Raw genomic sequence first — 17,499 nt, forward strand, 5'->3', positions numbered from 1 at the left:
CCAATTTCATAACAGTTATGTTTAAGATCATCAGGTCATCTAATAAGACTATTGGATATCCATACACTTTAAAACCATAAAGATCTGTTTTGGATTACGTATTTAAAATTTTCAAGACAAGGATATTACTTTTTTTTTTTGAACAATTAAACCACGAAGTCATACGCCAATGTTTCCTTTAATAGTTCAATAACATATAATTGTTTTATACTAAATAAAATACCAAAAATTCATTTGGAAAAAAAAAAATGAAACAAAAACTAGTAGTGCCCTCTAGTTTATATAAATGACATTTTAGAAAAACATCCTTTTATTTTCCACTAAACCTTCAACATTTTAGCACAGTTTTAACGTTTAAAGGAATTATATCAAAATTTCTTTGGAATATATTAACTTTATTCGTATTTCCCATCACTAACAAAAAACAGTAACCATGGTCCATAAAATCACAAATGTAAAGCTAATTCATGCCTCAGTATTTTAAAAGTATTTTCATATTCCTCTAATCTAGTTTTCAAATTAAATGGCATCTACATTGGACCCTATATTGTGAATAGAAGTAGGAGACTAAAAATGTACAATTCGGGCTAGTTTTGATTTTTTTTTTTTTATTTTCATCCAAAAAAATGTTAATAAAATCATATCAACAGAAAATTTAAAATCTCAACATCTCAGTTACATAATTTTATTTTCGAGAAGATGTGTGTTGATACATCACACATAATTTTTGAAAAATTGAAGTAATTATGCTGTACATTTGTCGCTCGGACAGTATGCACTCGGATGTTTACAGGAGTAACAGTTATCATACTCGATTTCTTTAGATATTTTAAAAAATTTTCATTGGCTGCCCACCCCTTTATAGTCCTTCTGGCATCACTCATTAACACTGAATGTTATAAGCAGAAGAGCTCTCATTGTAGTAAATATGAAACATTTGTGTTGGGAAAGGAGTATATTTTATTAAGTTTATAAACTGTAATAGAGAAAGATGTTACAAAAATGCACAAAACTGAGTTCTGTAAACAATCCTTCACCTAAGCAAATTTTAATTAAAATTAATTAAATAAAGATTTGTCATCCAGTCAATCCATGATTTTCTATACCATTTTCATCTTATTTTTGACATAGAATTTTGAAGTATATGATATTAAACTTTATCTCATCCACAAAGATGTGGATGCACTTAATTTAAGGGTGTTTCAGGAAAGGCTTCATCAATATTTGAATGACAAGGGCCAGCTGTGTTGCGTGTTCTTGGATGGACCAACGAGTTCCTTGTTTTCTTTAAATAATTATATACAGTGCTTTGCAAAAGTATTCACCCCTTACCAATAATGTCACAATTTGATGAGATACAAATAATGGAAACAATTTTTTAATGAACTTGTTTTTATTCAAAATTCTAATGATCTGTCATATGTAAAGGAGGTTGAATGTCAGCAAAACTTGGAAAGAACATATAAACTGAAATTTGCTGATTAACCAAGTACTCAGCACCCTAAGTCAGTACTTGGTGGAAGCACCTTTGGCAGCAATTACTGCTGTGAGTGTTTTTAGATAGATTTCTACCAGCTTTGCACAATGGGATGGTGTAATTTTTGTTTATTCTTCCTGGCAAAATTGCTCCAATTCTGACAAGTTCATCAGGGATCAATGATGGACTGAAATATTCAAATCTCGCCATAAATTTTTCATTGTATTCACGTAAGGACTTTGACTGGGCTACTACAGGACATTCTCTTTCATCTTTTGAAACCACTTCAGTGTGGCGTTGGCCTTGTGCTTCAGGTCATTGTTCTGCTGAAATGTGAATTTTCGACCCAGTTTTTGATTCTTAGCTGACTCAAGCAGGTTTTCTTCTAGGATTCGTCTGTACTTTGCACCATCCATCTTCACTTCAATCCTGATAAGTTTCCCAGTCCCTGCTGGTGAGAAGCATCCCCATAACATGATGCTGCCACCACCATGCTTGACGGTTGGGTTGGTGTTGATTGGATGATATGCTATGTTAAGCTTGTGCCAGAAGCAATGCTTTGAATTTAGACCAAAAAGCTCAATTTTTGTCTCATCTCATCTTCTGCCACATGTCTATGCAGTATCATTAACATGCTTTGTCGCAAACTCCATACAAGATTTAAGGGGATTCTTTTTTCAGTAATGGCTTCTTTCTTACTGCTCACCCATACAGGTTAGCTTTGTGTAAGATCCAGGATATTGTTGATGTATGAATACTGACACTCATCTCAGACATGGAACTTTGAAAATCTTTCAAAGTCACTGTTGGCTTCACAGCGGCATCCCTAACCAGTTTCCTGCTTGCTCGTTTGCTTAGTTTGCAAAGGTGGCATGATTTGAGTAGTTACTGGGTCGTATGAAGCACATTTCACTTCTTAATGATAGACTTCACAGTATTCAAAGGGATAATCAGCAACTTTGAAATTTCTTTTTGTAACCTTCTCCTAATCTCTGCTTCTCTACCACTTTAACCCTGACTTGTTTGGAAAGCTCCTTGGTCTTCTTGATTTGTTTGTCGTGTCACTATGTGAGTTGTGGCTTGAACAGATTCGTTTACTTCCAAGTCGAGTTAAACCACTTTGATTACACACAGACAGAGACCATTACACTAATTTTGTGACCTTTCAAACTAATCTCTTGTATCTGAATTGATTTAGGGTTGGCATAGCAAAGGGGTTAAATACTTATGCGATTGAGAATATTCTAATTTTCTTTGAAAATCTAACTTACTTATATAATATCAGCATTATTTTAGCTTTCAGAGTTTGGAGTAGATTGTGTAGATCCTAACTATAAAGTCCCATTTGAAAGTTTCACGATTGCAGCTCAGATGGTAACAAAATGTGGAAACTTTGCAAGGGGGTTGAATACTTTTGCAAGGCACGGTATGTGGACTTTTAACAGGTTTATTTTATAAACTTCATAAATATACAAATAGTTGGGTACTACAATTCACTTTTCAGAAATTATGTTTAGAATAAATGTTCATGCATTACAAAATGGATAATTTAAGTTTATTTTAGAGCATACACAAACATGAATTAAAATCATCTTCAACCATTAAATTGAATAAATACTGCAAACAATTCCATCTTTTTAGATTAATTTTGCAAATTATATTATGTAATGCTTATATTAAAAACTAAAAAGCTTATCTTCTGATGATTCAGATAGTTTAATTTTCTAGTTATGTTACATAAAGCAAATGTTGATCACAATCACATGCTAAACATTCTAATTAATTTTACTGGAAAAAAGGGTTCAGCAGTAATGTCAGTTCTGGTTAAATTCTCATTTTGTTTTTTTACTGTCAATCTGTGTAGTTCAAATCATATAGTGCTCTATTATTTTATCATCAATAATTAAAATGTATTTCTGTAGGAATATTAATGCTTGATTTGTTCATAAATTTAATGAAATGTAATGTCAATACATACACAGTGGGTATAGATTAAAGTTACAGATGACTATGAATTAAAAACTTATTTCACTTATCTTAACATTCAGTCTTTATAGATTTAGGTTAAACAGTATTTCTACTGAATGAATTGTTTTATGTATTTATTTCTTTGTATACTGTTTAGCACTAACTTTTTTTCACTATGGGACAAATGAGATCATCATATTGAGATTTAATAACACTATGTTTATGTAAATTACCTTCTCACCAGTGTTATAAATACTTTTTTAATCATGGGACACTTCTTAATTGTTCATTCATGTGCTTAAATGTTTAGTAGAATATGGTACATTTATGACTAATTGTAACATTAACTCATATTATGCCTAAAGATATCAGTATGTGCAGTTAAAATTGAAACAAACTGTTGGATTTATAATTTCTTTTTCTATTTGTAGGGTATAACATTTGGTGTAAGCATGATAAATAGGAATTATAGGTTTAGTAACTAAGGGAATGACAGAGGGAAGTGGTACCCACATGCTTCTCAGGGTCAAAGGGCACAAGTACAACTGTCCCATTGCTTCTGACCTGGGCTACAGCTGCTGTTAATGAATTTGCCAATGCGGTGGCACCACCTCCATTTGGACTAACAACTCCACTATGTCTTAGTCTCCCAGTCCCTTCACCAACATAAGTTGCTTGTTCCACAGCTGACTTGGAGGTGTCTACAGAACCATTCTGTTCTTCATCAAGGGATTCCATGACTGTCTGTAAGCCAAGTTCATAATGTTTTATCAGTACTTATTTCATATATAATAAAATACCATTTTAACATTGAAATATTCTTTTTTTAAAGCAAAACAAATTCATGTAGTATATAATGTTGAAGAAAAGTTTATGAATGAATTGGGCCTTAGGCACAAATTTGAACGTATTTAAATTTTTTTAACAAAAAATAATTTTAGTAACCACATATTTAGAATTTGTATGTATTGACTGAATGATTGACAAATTTTTGATAAAACATGAAATAAAAAATGTGGACAGATTTTTTGTTATTACTTACAATTTTACATTAATCAAATTTTTTTGGACAACAACAACAAAAATTAGAAATCAAGTTTAAAATTCATGAAACTTCCCTAAGTAATTTTTATAAAAAAGTTATGTGGATTATATGTTAAAATGGAAGCAGAGTTTAAAGTTCTGTTTTTTGGGTTCCTATCAAACAAATTAAAAAACAAAGCAATATACAAGTAGGAGGAGGAGGAGTGCCTATCATTATCTTTAACGGTATTTTAAGAAGCAAAATATATAACAATGGAAAATACAACATTTGTAAGAAGAGGATAGATTATTATTCATAATTAAAACTTTTTGGTAAATGTTATTTAATCACATGGGTCCAGAAAATTTCTCAATTTTATGTAACTCAGTGCAATTACCATGCAGTCACTCAGAAGTGTTAAATACATGTGTAGTTTCAACCATGTCGTTTATGTGAATAATTGCAAGGTTGTAGGCTGTGACAGTCTATTTGTTCGGTGTAATGTAAAACGAAGCTTCCACAACTGCATATTTTAAACTGATTGCTATCCCAGTGGTTTAGATTTTTTACTTAACAAGGTGTTCTTCTGTTATAAATCAAACCATCCTGTACTACACAAGATAAATATCAGATCATGTAACAAGTAATACACTTAGCATTAGAAGAAATGGTAATTTAAAAGTGCTTATAAATGTTTAACCCACAATATTACCACACACATATATATATATATATATATATATATATATATATATATATTACACACATATATCGCCAAAAGATAACAGATTTATTTGTGAGACTGAGAAAAAAACTTTACAGTTTACAGGAAGTCGAGTCCTTGAACATGGAGTTCACAATTTTACGTGTTCGTAAAATGAGTCAATAGTATTGCGTTTTACACGTGGAGTTCATAAATGAAAGGATGCTTTTAAGTATTTCCTCAACGAAAATTCCGATTGTGTACAATATTTATACACAGAAGCAATTAGAAAACATTTTGGTAAGATTTCAACTGAGAACTGTTATTACAGATTATTTTGACACTTGTAATATTAATAAATTTAAAATCTTATATAATTTTTTAAAATTTTCTTTTAGGAATTTTTTATAAATGAAGATAACATAAAACTAAATTTTCCATTAAAAACATTTCTCCAATTCGCAAGTTATACAACAGAATCTAATTATAAGCTACGCTAGCACATAAATCAAATGTGCAGTCGAACACGGTCTTGCGACTTGTTGCGGCCAACATCCAAGTAGTATTATTCTGTCCTATACTTTGCTTGCTTGTTTACAGTTAAGCACAAAGCTATACGATGGACTGTTTGTGCTGTGCCCACCACGGGTATCGAAACCCGGTTTCTAGCGTTAGAAGTCTGCAGACATACCGCTGTGTCACTGGAGGGCTATCCTGTACCTTTTCTCATGACAAGCACTTCATATATATTAGCCTCCTCCCCCCTTTTTTGGTACTGTCAAACACGCAATTATGTGCACGTGTAAAACACTAAGACAAACATACACACAGGTCGTTTTAAATACATATCTTGCTTCATTTGGTGTTTTAAAATTTTCTAAATTTTCTCGTTTTCAAGGCCTATTAACTACTGCATAGCTGTTTATGCATAAGGACCAAAGTATATGACATCACAATATTAACCTGGGCTGATTTTTATATTTCTGATACTCATGCACAATAATCACCGCCAATTCTTGGTATACTCTAATCGAATAGCAGGACTTGATCGTTACCTTTATAAAACGTATCCACGGCCCCAAAAGTGAGGATTTTGTGGCAACGGAAAGCGAATTGGGATTATTGTATTCATAGTCGGTACATTAACCACTAAACTACGATCGAACTTTAAAGTCTAATAAAAAAAGCTTTGCAATGTTACCTTTTATCTAGATGATGGAAAGAGCTTAGACTTGTATACTTAGATTCTCAAAAGCTTACGATAAGGTGCCACACAGTAGGTTAATTACTAAAAAAAAAAAAAAAAAAAAATACACATCAGTGAGGGTTGGAGAAAGACTAGTTAATTTGGATTGTAGGGTGGCTGGGTGACAAAAAGCAAAAAGTTGTTGTTAATGGAATCTAATCAAACTGGACCTCTCTCCTAGTAATGATATTTCTTGCGGCATAACAGTAATAACTAATAAAGTTTGCATATGGCATTAAACTTGTGAGTATTTCTAATTCTACTGGGGATGTTAAGGTACTACAGAATTACTTGGATAAATTAGTAAGTCGGACAAATTGTAAACAAAAAAAAATTAAATTACAGTGAGTGGAAGTTAATACATTTAGATTATCATAATTTAGATCACCCGTTTAATACTGATGGGAATTCACTCAATAAGATGACTGAAGAAAGGAACCTTGCCATAGGGGTGGATAAGTCATTCAAGAAACTAAGGCGATGCTCTGTTGTCATTGGTAAATCTGATATAATTTTAGGATGTATTTATACACATGTGTACTAACCCAATCCAATTTAAAAAGAGCCATTTATAGACATATCTATTACAAGTTAGGCCTCACTTGGAATACTGTGCACAGTCTCAGTTTCAGTCTCCTCATCTACGAAAGAATATTGACTTGTTTAATTGGAAAGGGTTCAAAAAAGTCTACTAGAATGGAAGGGTTACCTTAAGGGCAGATAAAAATCTCGTAACATATTTTCTCCCGAGAAAAGTAATGTAAGAATTAGTGACCTTATTTACGTTTGCATGATTACTTTGAGGCTCGACAGAATAAAAGCATTAGAGTTCTTCGTGATGTATTCTGAAGACAACATAACGAGAAAACACACGAAAATATAATATTTGGAAAAAGGGTGGGCTAGATACCAGTTTAGATGACGTGATTGGCTTAAGAAAAGAGTTGCTGTTGGCAACACTGAAGACCCAACCTTTACAAGAGTAGATAATAGGTTTAGTTTGTTTTGAATTTCGCGCAATGCTATACGAAGGCTATCTACGCTAGCAGTCCATACTTTATTAGTGATAGACTAGAGGGAAGGTAGCTAATCAACACCACTCACCGCCAACTCTTGGACTATTCTTTTTATCAATGAATAGTGGGGTTGACAGTCACATTATAACGCTCCCATAGTTGAAAGGGCAGGCATGTTCGGTGACAGGAATTCGAACCCGCAACCCTCTGTGGATGGAACCTTCCGATTAAAACGCTGTTTGCATTATTTTCAGAATCAAACGAAGCACGTAATATGAACCTTATTGGGAACAAAATATACAGTGACAGGTATTGTACATAGCTTTTGCTATGCTACTTCCTTAACACATCACAATTTCCAAGGTGGCAGCCACTGACGTATGTTAGTAGAGTACATTCTCTCAGGTAATTACTTTAGTAAATAGTTCACAAAGTTATATATATATATATATATACGAAATAAAAAATGATAACGTATACAAATCATATGGTGACAAACTGAGACATTTCCGCCATTATATGTCATTACTACAACTCGTGTGGCAGAATTAGCAAGTAGTCAAGTTATCAAGTAAAACGTGAATTAGTTGTGAAGTCTTCTGATAGGAGTGTTATGGTGACGGCTGCAGGTTTTACTTTATGTGTAGAACATACACTTGTGAAATGTCTGCAATAAATTATCATGACTGTAAATAATTTTAAGTGAACAAATTAAGACTATTGCGTAGTTTTTGTTCAGCAGAATAAAGCTATCCTATATTGTAATTTTGTGTATATGTATGTTCAGGTAACCTCTCTCACAGTTCTGGAGCTAGAAGGACCAAACTTGGCAAGCGGACTCAGGAGCCCCCCCCCCCCCGGAAAGGGTGCTAAACGCTCCTGGAATGTCACTTATGCATGATGGGGCTCAAGAGTAGATTTTCAGGGTTGCCGAATCCAAATCTGTCATTGAATTTTGTGTTCCTGGTTAACTTCGGATCCCAAAGGTGCCTTAATTGAAATTATGTTCATAACCCCATTGAGAAGAACAAACTTGGCAAACGTGCTCAGATACCATAGATTACTGCCCTAAAGTTTTAATTTTTTTTTCGGGTTACAGACCCTCCTTGAGGCAGCTATAAAAGTAATTGGGGATAATGGAAGAGCTTGATCGGTACAATGGGGCCTCTGTGAAAAATGAGAGGGCCTTTAAAACCCGCAGTGGAACGCGGGTATTTTATGCTAATTTTCACAAACAACGTACAATCCATGAACAGTTTCAAAATATAACAACATTACTGTTTTGAACCAGCTTGCCCATGGTTCAAATCTTAGCCTGATTACTTTTAAGAATAATTCATAAGCGATAAATCATTGCCAACTGTCCGAGCCTTTGAAATAGAAAAGAAGCCAAATTACTGCAGATACCTATCAGAACCTCATTACTGAGCATGTTCCGCAGAATTGTACAGTCATACAGATTAAAGGTTGTGTGACAGTGTATGACTACATGTGACCAGCTGCTTATAAAACAAAATGCGTTTACAACCTAGGGAAGAGGTGTATATTAAACTAAGATTTCCCACATTTTTGCATATTACGACCCTCTTCTTTTATTGGTCTTCATTCTCACGATACCCAAACCTATATCATATCAATAAGCGAACACCTGTCTTAAAGTTACCAAATAATATTTTTAACATTTGAAATTTTACCACCAGTCTATTTACTTCTCGATCTGTGATGAGTAAAAACTCAAACGCGTCGTCGGCAACGGATATGGCAAATACTGTGTGGTTGGAATACTATTATTATTATTATTATTATTATATACTCTTTTGAATCGTGAAAATCAATAAGGGACTATATAAAGAATGTAGTGTTTAAAAATGTAATAAGCCTAAATTGTGTTTGTTTGAAGTTAAGCCCAAAGCTACACAACGGGCTCTCTGTGCTCTGCCCACCACGGGTATCGAAACCCGGTTTCTATCGTTGTAAGTCCGCAGACATACCGCTGTGCCACTGGGGACTTATCGCTAAAAACAGGGTTTCGATACCTGTGTTGAGCGCGGCACAGATAGTCTATTGTGAAGCTTTGTGCTTAACTGCAAACAAACCCATCCATTTGCAATTATTATCATAATTTAATTATTTCTTGTTGAAATTATTCCGATATCATTAGGTTTTAAACTTAACATTTTAACAGTCTTTCTCTCTTATACGTTCAACATGTAGTTTATATAATTCTTTTCCTAAATTACTTCCAACTTATAACACTAGCAAGGGTTTTTTCAGAATCACAAACGACATTTTAATGTAAAATGGTGAATGTATATAAATATAATAGTACTGTCTGTTATATGTCCATTCAACTACTTCGCAGGGTATGAATGGATCTTTACCAAAAGTGGTATGGAGGTTCATTAGGTCCATGCGGGGTTGCATACAAATTTTCAGTTTTGCATTTTGCGTTTTACGATTTGTATGGACGATTTTGCATTTTTTACAATTACATATAAGGGAAGCAACTTTTTATGTCCTAAGATAACGTTTCATTAATGATGAATTTACATAACTTCCGTCCAGGGAATGGGTACTCCAGCTAGTATACAATATATTATGTTAAAAAAAACTGTAACAAGCAAGTATCCACTGGTAGGAATAATATCCAAAATGAATGGTTGGAATAGTGATCAACAAGCTATTTATCTTAATGTTAATTTAAAATGACCGGTTTTAACAACATTAAATATCCTTCCAACTAAGAGATGTAACAACTACCAGGCATTAGTGGTATCAGATTTGGAGTGTCACATTACATAGAAGTTTCTATAGCAAAGTTAAGGGCCAGGGTAAGGATAAAGGATAAGATCTTAGCTAAACTTGTTAAAGATGTAGAAAGACTGGCCCAATTGTTATATACAGATGCTCCACGTCAAATGGTGAATTAATTGAAATGTGACCAGTTCATAGATACCATATTGGATGAATATATGCGAAATAAATTAAAACAGAGTAAATGTACATTTTTAAATGAAGCTGCCCGGTTATTTATGGAACTTGCAATTAAAGTTGCAGACTAACAACTAAAAGCAGAATTCAGAAATTACGAGATTACCAGATCAAATATCGCAGAAATATCAATTGTATTTGATGGAGATCTAAAATAACTCAAATGATTAATCTGAAAACTGTTTACTGAGAAATGCAGCTTGAAAGGGCATATTGCAAGGAACTGTGGACAAAATCATTCAGGAAATAGACACTGCTCCTAAAAGATAACAAGAGAAGGAAAGTGCTATAGATGTGGAAAACATGTAGTTTACATCTGATGAATCAACCATTAATAATAAGCACAGGACACGATACCCTAAGGAGGAGAATATTCCATCTATCTCAATTGGGATAAGGAGTGTATTACTTAAATAAACAAGTCCAAGATCAATGGATTTATTGATGGGAAATTTTGCGACAAGTTGATGATTGAGACTGGTTCTACAGCTACTAATGTTTGACCTGATCTGGTAAGGAAAGTTAGGAAATTACTTCCAAACATGAAGCAAGAGGATGGATTGCTGGGAACAGCAAGAGCTTATAAAGTTTCAGCAAGAAGAGAGTTGGAATTCACTCTCACCATGGAGAGTTTTTTTACACGACATAATGTGTGTGTATATTTGACATTGAGGAGGAATTGGTTTAAAGTGGAAACACAAATGTGAGGTTAAATTCTCTATAAATAGTTTTACAGTCTATGATCAAGTAATCCCTGTGCATTACATACACGACAACTGCATTACCAGAGGTGTGGCTTCCAGTGACAATAAGGATAGAAGCATAAGAAAATGACGACATCTACTAATATTGAAGTACAACCGAGCAGAATATAGAAAGACAGGTGATTAAAGCCATACATATCGTAATCGTTTTTGGAAGCATATTGGTGCGAAAATTTCCAGCATCAGAGTAGATTCCATAAGAAATAAGTCAACTTGCTGAAGATACCGAGAATCATGTCGAGATCACTTCTAACATATCACCAGGGATGCAACCATTAGTGGATTCCATTGACCATCTGCCAAGTAACACCAGGGATGCAGCCGTTAGTGGATTCCATCAACCATCTACCAAGTAACACCAGGGATGCAGCTATTAGTGGATTCCATTGACCATCTACCTGAAGACAACTCTCTCAGTGATAATACAACAAGTGTTGATAAAAAAAGAAGTTATTCTATCTTCGTAACATAAGCCACGGAAAAGAAAATCACCAAAAAACATTTATTGACTGAACAGTTTATGGACAGTAAATAACTAAAAAGGAAAATTTTTGTTAATAAAACTGTCTGTATGCACCTTCTTTGAAACATATTATTAATGACTGTCTATATGAATATTAATGTCGCTAATTTTCAAGAGTCCCTTTAATGTTAAGTATGGAAGTTTAAGTTCAGTATGCCAATTCAAAGAGGGAATAGTGTTGTAAGCTATGTTTTTTTTTTAATTTAGGCTTTTGTAATGGTTGTTTCGCCAGTGGGAGTGTTAATGTGACATGATGAGCGCATGGCGTAACGTTGGAATATTTTGAAAGTATAAAAACGTGAGTTGGTCCAAAATAGGTTATTGAGATTGTTGATTGATTATTGAGTAATACAGTTAATTCATCCCTGTGAATATGGGTTTGGTGTTTCTAACGAAGCACTGTACCCACGAGAAAATTAGTAAGTGAGAATTCTATTGAGGCGTTATTTATTTGTGAAGTTGGGCCTATCGTTAGTTACGTGGAGCTTTTAGTCGGAGAAATATAATAGTCTCTTTATCATTAGTGGGCAATAATTTCTATTATTCGGTTTACCGAATACACTAAAAGAAATACGTCCAGCAATTGAAAGCGTTACAGCAATACATATCAGGCAATGACACCATCTGAACTAAATTCGTATCATATAGTTTAAAATGTAGCCAGTAAATATCAAATTATAGAACTGCAAAATATTTATTTTAAAATTATCAATACAAGTAACATACACTTAAATGCTACTGTATAATATTAATGGGTCACAACTAATTTTATTCAGTTCAATCAATTCTAAGCAAATACTATAAAAAAAATTGCGTAACCTATTCACCTTTTCCGTAATTTTCAAGTCTGCCCCACTGGTTAACAAAACTTCAGCAACTTCTGTAAACCCAAGTTCTGCTGCTAAATGAAGTGGGGTTTGTAGCCGCTATTGAAATACGAAGGTATAAAGGGAATGAATAAGTTAATATATGAATACTAAGTAACTACAATAACGAAAACAAATAACTAAAAACGACAGTAAGAAAATTATATTTTGCTCGCAGTATTTTACTACAGAAATTTATTTTTCAACTCTGGTAAAAAAGATGTAGTATTTTACTACAGAAATCTATTTTTTAACTCTGGTAAAAAAGATGTCGTAGTATTTTACTACAGCAATTTATTTTTTAACTCTGGTAAAAAAAGATGTAGTATTTTACTACAGCAATTTATTTTTTAAAATCTGGTAAAAAGATGTTGCAGTATTTTACTACAGTTACCATATTTTTTAATTTGGTAAAAAGATGTCGCAGTATTTTACTATAGCAATTTATTTTTTAAATCTGGTAAAAAAGATGTCTGTTAACATTGTTCACAGTCCTCATAAAAACAGTCCTCCACTATACAAGCAGAAAAGCTGATTAATTACACATCAGTAAAGACAGACGTGTTGATATTATTTACATCTGAATAATACTAGTAAAATAATTTGCTTTAACAAGAAAATGTTTTATATAACTGTATAAACTGTGGCGAGTTGAAGTTAAAGTTGATGGAATTAAGAAGGAAAAGCGTCATTTGAGTGAGCTCCCTTGATCTTACACATATATATAGAATCCACGAAGAAAACCTGTGTATAATTACAAATTGGCCCTTGCTAATACAGTTAACATTCTAATTTTTATGTTGATCAAAAGTGTTAGAATAAAGGCACACTTTTACTGACAATAAAGCTAATATGGGTGCATGTTTGATATTTGGTTAAATCTTGGTGTATGTTGCGTTTTGGCAAATGACTGAAAAATAAACCAAATAAAGGATTAGTTGTTGGATGCGAGGTTGTGATTTCGAAATAAGTATAAATATGATAAAAATAAAAAAGGGGAAAGACAAAGTTAAGGAATATCAAAAGAGAATAATAAATTTAAAAGAATAATTGCAAATAAATAAATAAATATTAAAATTTTAAGGAATAAAATTAGAAAACGGAATTAACAGCACGTGCTTTCTTTATCTCATTTTTCGCTGCCATCTTTCCCATTGGAAAGGGGTTAGCATAAGTTACAGAGCAAACTTTGAATTAAGAAAATTCCTAAATGCCCAAATCAGCTTTCATCGTTAGGGCTATCATCTAACACAATATTTATTCACCAAAAACTTCTATCTGATCAATGATATATTCACGATGAACCAAAATTAATAGTGAACAAATGTTTCTTTAGCACTTTTCCACTGACTTACAAATATATCATAACAAAATACCCTTACTATACTTATGAGACATAGGTGACAAACGTTAGTGCACAAGGAATTGCCAAGAGGGAGTTAACGACACTTTATTTTCATATCCTGATATCATTTTATTCAATCTCATTTTAAATTACAGCCATCATGTTATTTTTAATGATAACAAGAAATAAATCATTTTCTTTAAAGTATTGAAGGATAACATTATCTGTCACATATCATATGTGATATATTTCTCAACTTAGCCGATATTGAGTCTCAAACCTTCGCCAGCTGACTCCTGTGTGAACCATATAAATCTGAAGTGGTCAGAGTTTCATTCCAAATAGTACGATTTGGTGCTATTAATCTGACGTTATTAGGTATTCCACTCTCGAAGAGTTAAGCATTAAGTATGTTTCAGTGATTACCGTAATGAAGTAGAAAACTGCCCTGCCTTCCCTCTAGCCAACCGAACGGCTTCAAATAAGGTTTGGTAATTATAGCAATGCCATATATATATATACAAGTTTCCAAGTAACTAATGTGGTATTTTTGATGATACTTTAGCAGCTTCGTTCCTTGTTGATTTATTTTCATTTCATACAAATCTATTGACGCAAAACATGTCTAGCGATTTACTTTTACAAAGAAAAGTTGTGTATTTCTAACGGCAAGAACAAAAGTGCGATTTGAAATCTCTAAAACATTATATATATATACACACACATAATTAGATATCTGGTTCAATAGAAACGTCTCTACACATTTGATAAGTATATATAAGTGACTACATATCTGTTTAGACAAATACATTAAACCTACGCAGCCTCTGTATATTATGTATCTGAACTATACATTAAAAACCATCTCAGTTCGAATAATATATATATTATATGTAACATGAAGAGGTTGTAAATACTAGGTATTAATTTACTTACGTTATTGGTGACGTTTACTGACGCATTTTTCTGAAGCAACAACCTAACCATATGTGGATAGTTTCCCATCACAGCAAGATGTAGAGGCGAGTTTCCATGCTGGAAATATTAGAACTAATATAACATGATATCACTCGTCGAATTTTATTTTGACTATTGTAGTAATTACTTGTTTAACAAATTCCAATCCTGGAAGTCATCATATATATTTTTACTATTTTAATAATTTAACAGAAGGAACATTCCCAACAAAAATCCAAATCTTAAACTAGTTTTAATATAAACTTTATTTAACTTCACTATTCAAATTTATTTTGTATTCTTAACACTGCTGTAAGTATTTATAGAGCTTTGATGTTAAAGTTCGTATCTGAGTACAACTTATGAGATACTTTATGGAATAAAGTTCACCACTTGATGTTTTTTTTTTATGTATTCTTAACACTGCTGTAAGTATATAGGGCTTCGGTGTTAAAGTTCGTATTTGAGTACAATTTATGAGATACATTATGGAATAAAGTTCACCAACTGATGTTTTTTTTTTTCTAAAGAATAAAGCTTGAAACCCGCTAAAACAAAGTAGATCGATAGAGTCGATGCGTGGCTTAGGGTGAAACGCCCCCGCAGTGCCGTCTTACCCCAAAACAGTACACACATTCTTTAACGTCATTATTTTAGATAATATGCAACTTGTGCATAGCGCACGGCCTTCTCGATTCCTACTGGATATTGAAAAAAAATTATTTCTTGTAATTAGGGGCCGTTTTATCAATCTTTTTGTTAACTGCTAACGGCATTTATGATTAAAAAAAAAAGAGTTCATTTTATAAAAAATTGATTTGTAATGACACTCATGTTAATTGCTGAAAACCACATTCAAAATGTAATTGGCCGACTTATACCGCCATTCCCTAATATGAAACATATGATTTCAAAAAGACTAATTTTTAAATTTAGGGCTATATGAACTGTAGTTTAAAGTTAGGTTAAACTTTCATTTACATGTCGTATTTCAAGTAGTTTCGAAATTGAAGATATATCAAATAAAGTGCTTGAACAGAAAAACAAACCTCATGTTAGGTTTCATACCTTATCCTTACTATTAAGGCTTGCACCGAAGTCCAGTAAAGTCGTAACAACTTCAATATGTCCTAAAGATGCGGCAATGTGAAGAGGGGTCCGTTCCTTCTGCTGTTAAACGCACAAAAAAAGTATAATAATTCGAACAACTGAAACCTTTTTTGTATGTAAAGGCATTAAAAAACTTTAGTGGAATTCTATCTTTAAAATACTGGGCATAAACACAAAGGAATTTAATTTTACTCACTGTACAATATTCAGCTGACTGAAAAGAGGCTAGGAATATATGAAACTCAAAATCACGTTATATTTTTTCATAGCTAATAAACGACCCAATTAATTAAGTTTACGCAATATCAACTTGTTTGTTATATGTATAGCCTAAACATAATATCATGATATTTTTTTGTTATAATCTATATATCTGATATTACGATCCGTAACGATGGGGACTGAATAGAAAATATCAAGACAAAAACAAAAAAACGAAGAAGCAGGATCATAATCTAAATATAACACAACTCGTAAACAAGGTCTTTATAAGTCTAAATTCTGTCTCTACTTTTATGCTTCGAGCAAGTGATAAACACAGAACGTTAGTTATTATTTGTTTAATTATTCTCCAGGAAAATACTTATTTGCATTTATACAGGTATGCATGTATACCAATTTTGAAAGCAACGTGTTACTTAATAAAATTTCAGTGCTACTGTACATTAATGACGTAGGAACGAAATTAAGTTATAATGCGTATTATATATTTGATGTTATGCATTGGGATTATACAAATTATATGCGTTATTAAATGCCTCTAAAATATTACTTTTGTTATTGTGAAAATTTATATTTTTTCTAATTACTTTACAAATAAAACATAATGTGTTAATTTATATAAAGTAGATTCTAAGACAGTCTTGTTTAATATGTAAAATAAGTCAATAACTGACAAAGCTTCCAGTATGGGCATCATACTTTTCTCTTTATATCGGGCCCGGCATGGCCAAGTGGTCAGGGCGCTTAACTCGCAATTCGAGGGTCGCGGGGTCGAATACCCGTCCCATCAAACATTCTCGTCCTTTCAGCCATGGGGCGTTATAAAATTACAATCAATCCCCAAGAGTAGCCCAAAAGTTGGCGGTGGGTGGTGATGACTAGCTGCTCTCCCTCTAGTCTTTCACTGCTAAATTAGGGAAGGCTAGTGCAGATAGCCCTCGTGTAACTTTGCGCGAAATTCAAAAACAAACAAACTAAACGAATTTCAAATTAATAGGGCGTCACAAGCTGATCAGGATTTTGTTGCCTATCATAATAGTGTACTTCAAGTGGGTTTCTCGTCATCATAATAAGATATTCCAAATTATTTGAGCCCTCCGCTCAGCGAAAAGTTCTGAGGTGCCTATGACGCTAAAAATCGTGTTTCGATACTCGTGGTTGGCACAGATAGCCCATCGTGTGGCTTTGCGCTTAACAAACAAACCTTATTGGGTGGTAGTTATGAACATTTCTGACAACGCGATTAATAAGAGAATAAAATAAAGACAGAAAACAAATATGAAATCG

At 32.9% G+C, this 17,499-nt stretch overlaps 1 pseudogene; it reads right to left on the minus strand.

The window, feature by feature from the left end:
- Window positions 1-17,499, minus strand: part of LOC106464266 — a 92,480-nt pseudogene that overhangs the window by 42,426 nt on the left and 32,555 nt on the right.

The sequence above is a fragment of the Limulus polyphemus genome, unplaced genomic scaffold, assembly GCF_000517525.1.
Source record: "Limulus polyphemus unplaced genomic scaffold, Limulus_polyphemus-2.1.2 Scaffold1603, whole genome shotgun sequence".
NCBI classification, from domain to species: Eukaryota; Metazoa; Arthropoda; class Merostomata; order Xiphosura; family Limulidae; genus Limulus; species Limulus polyphemus.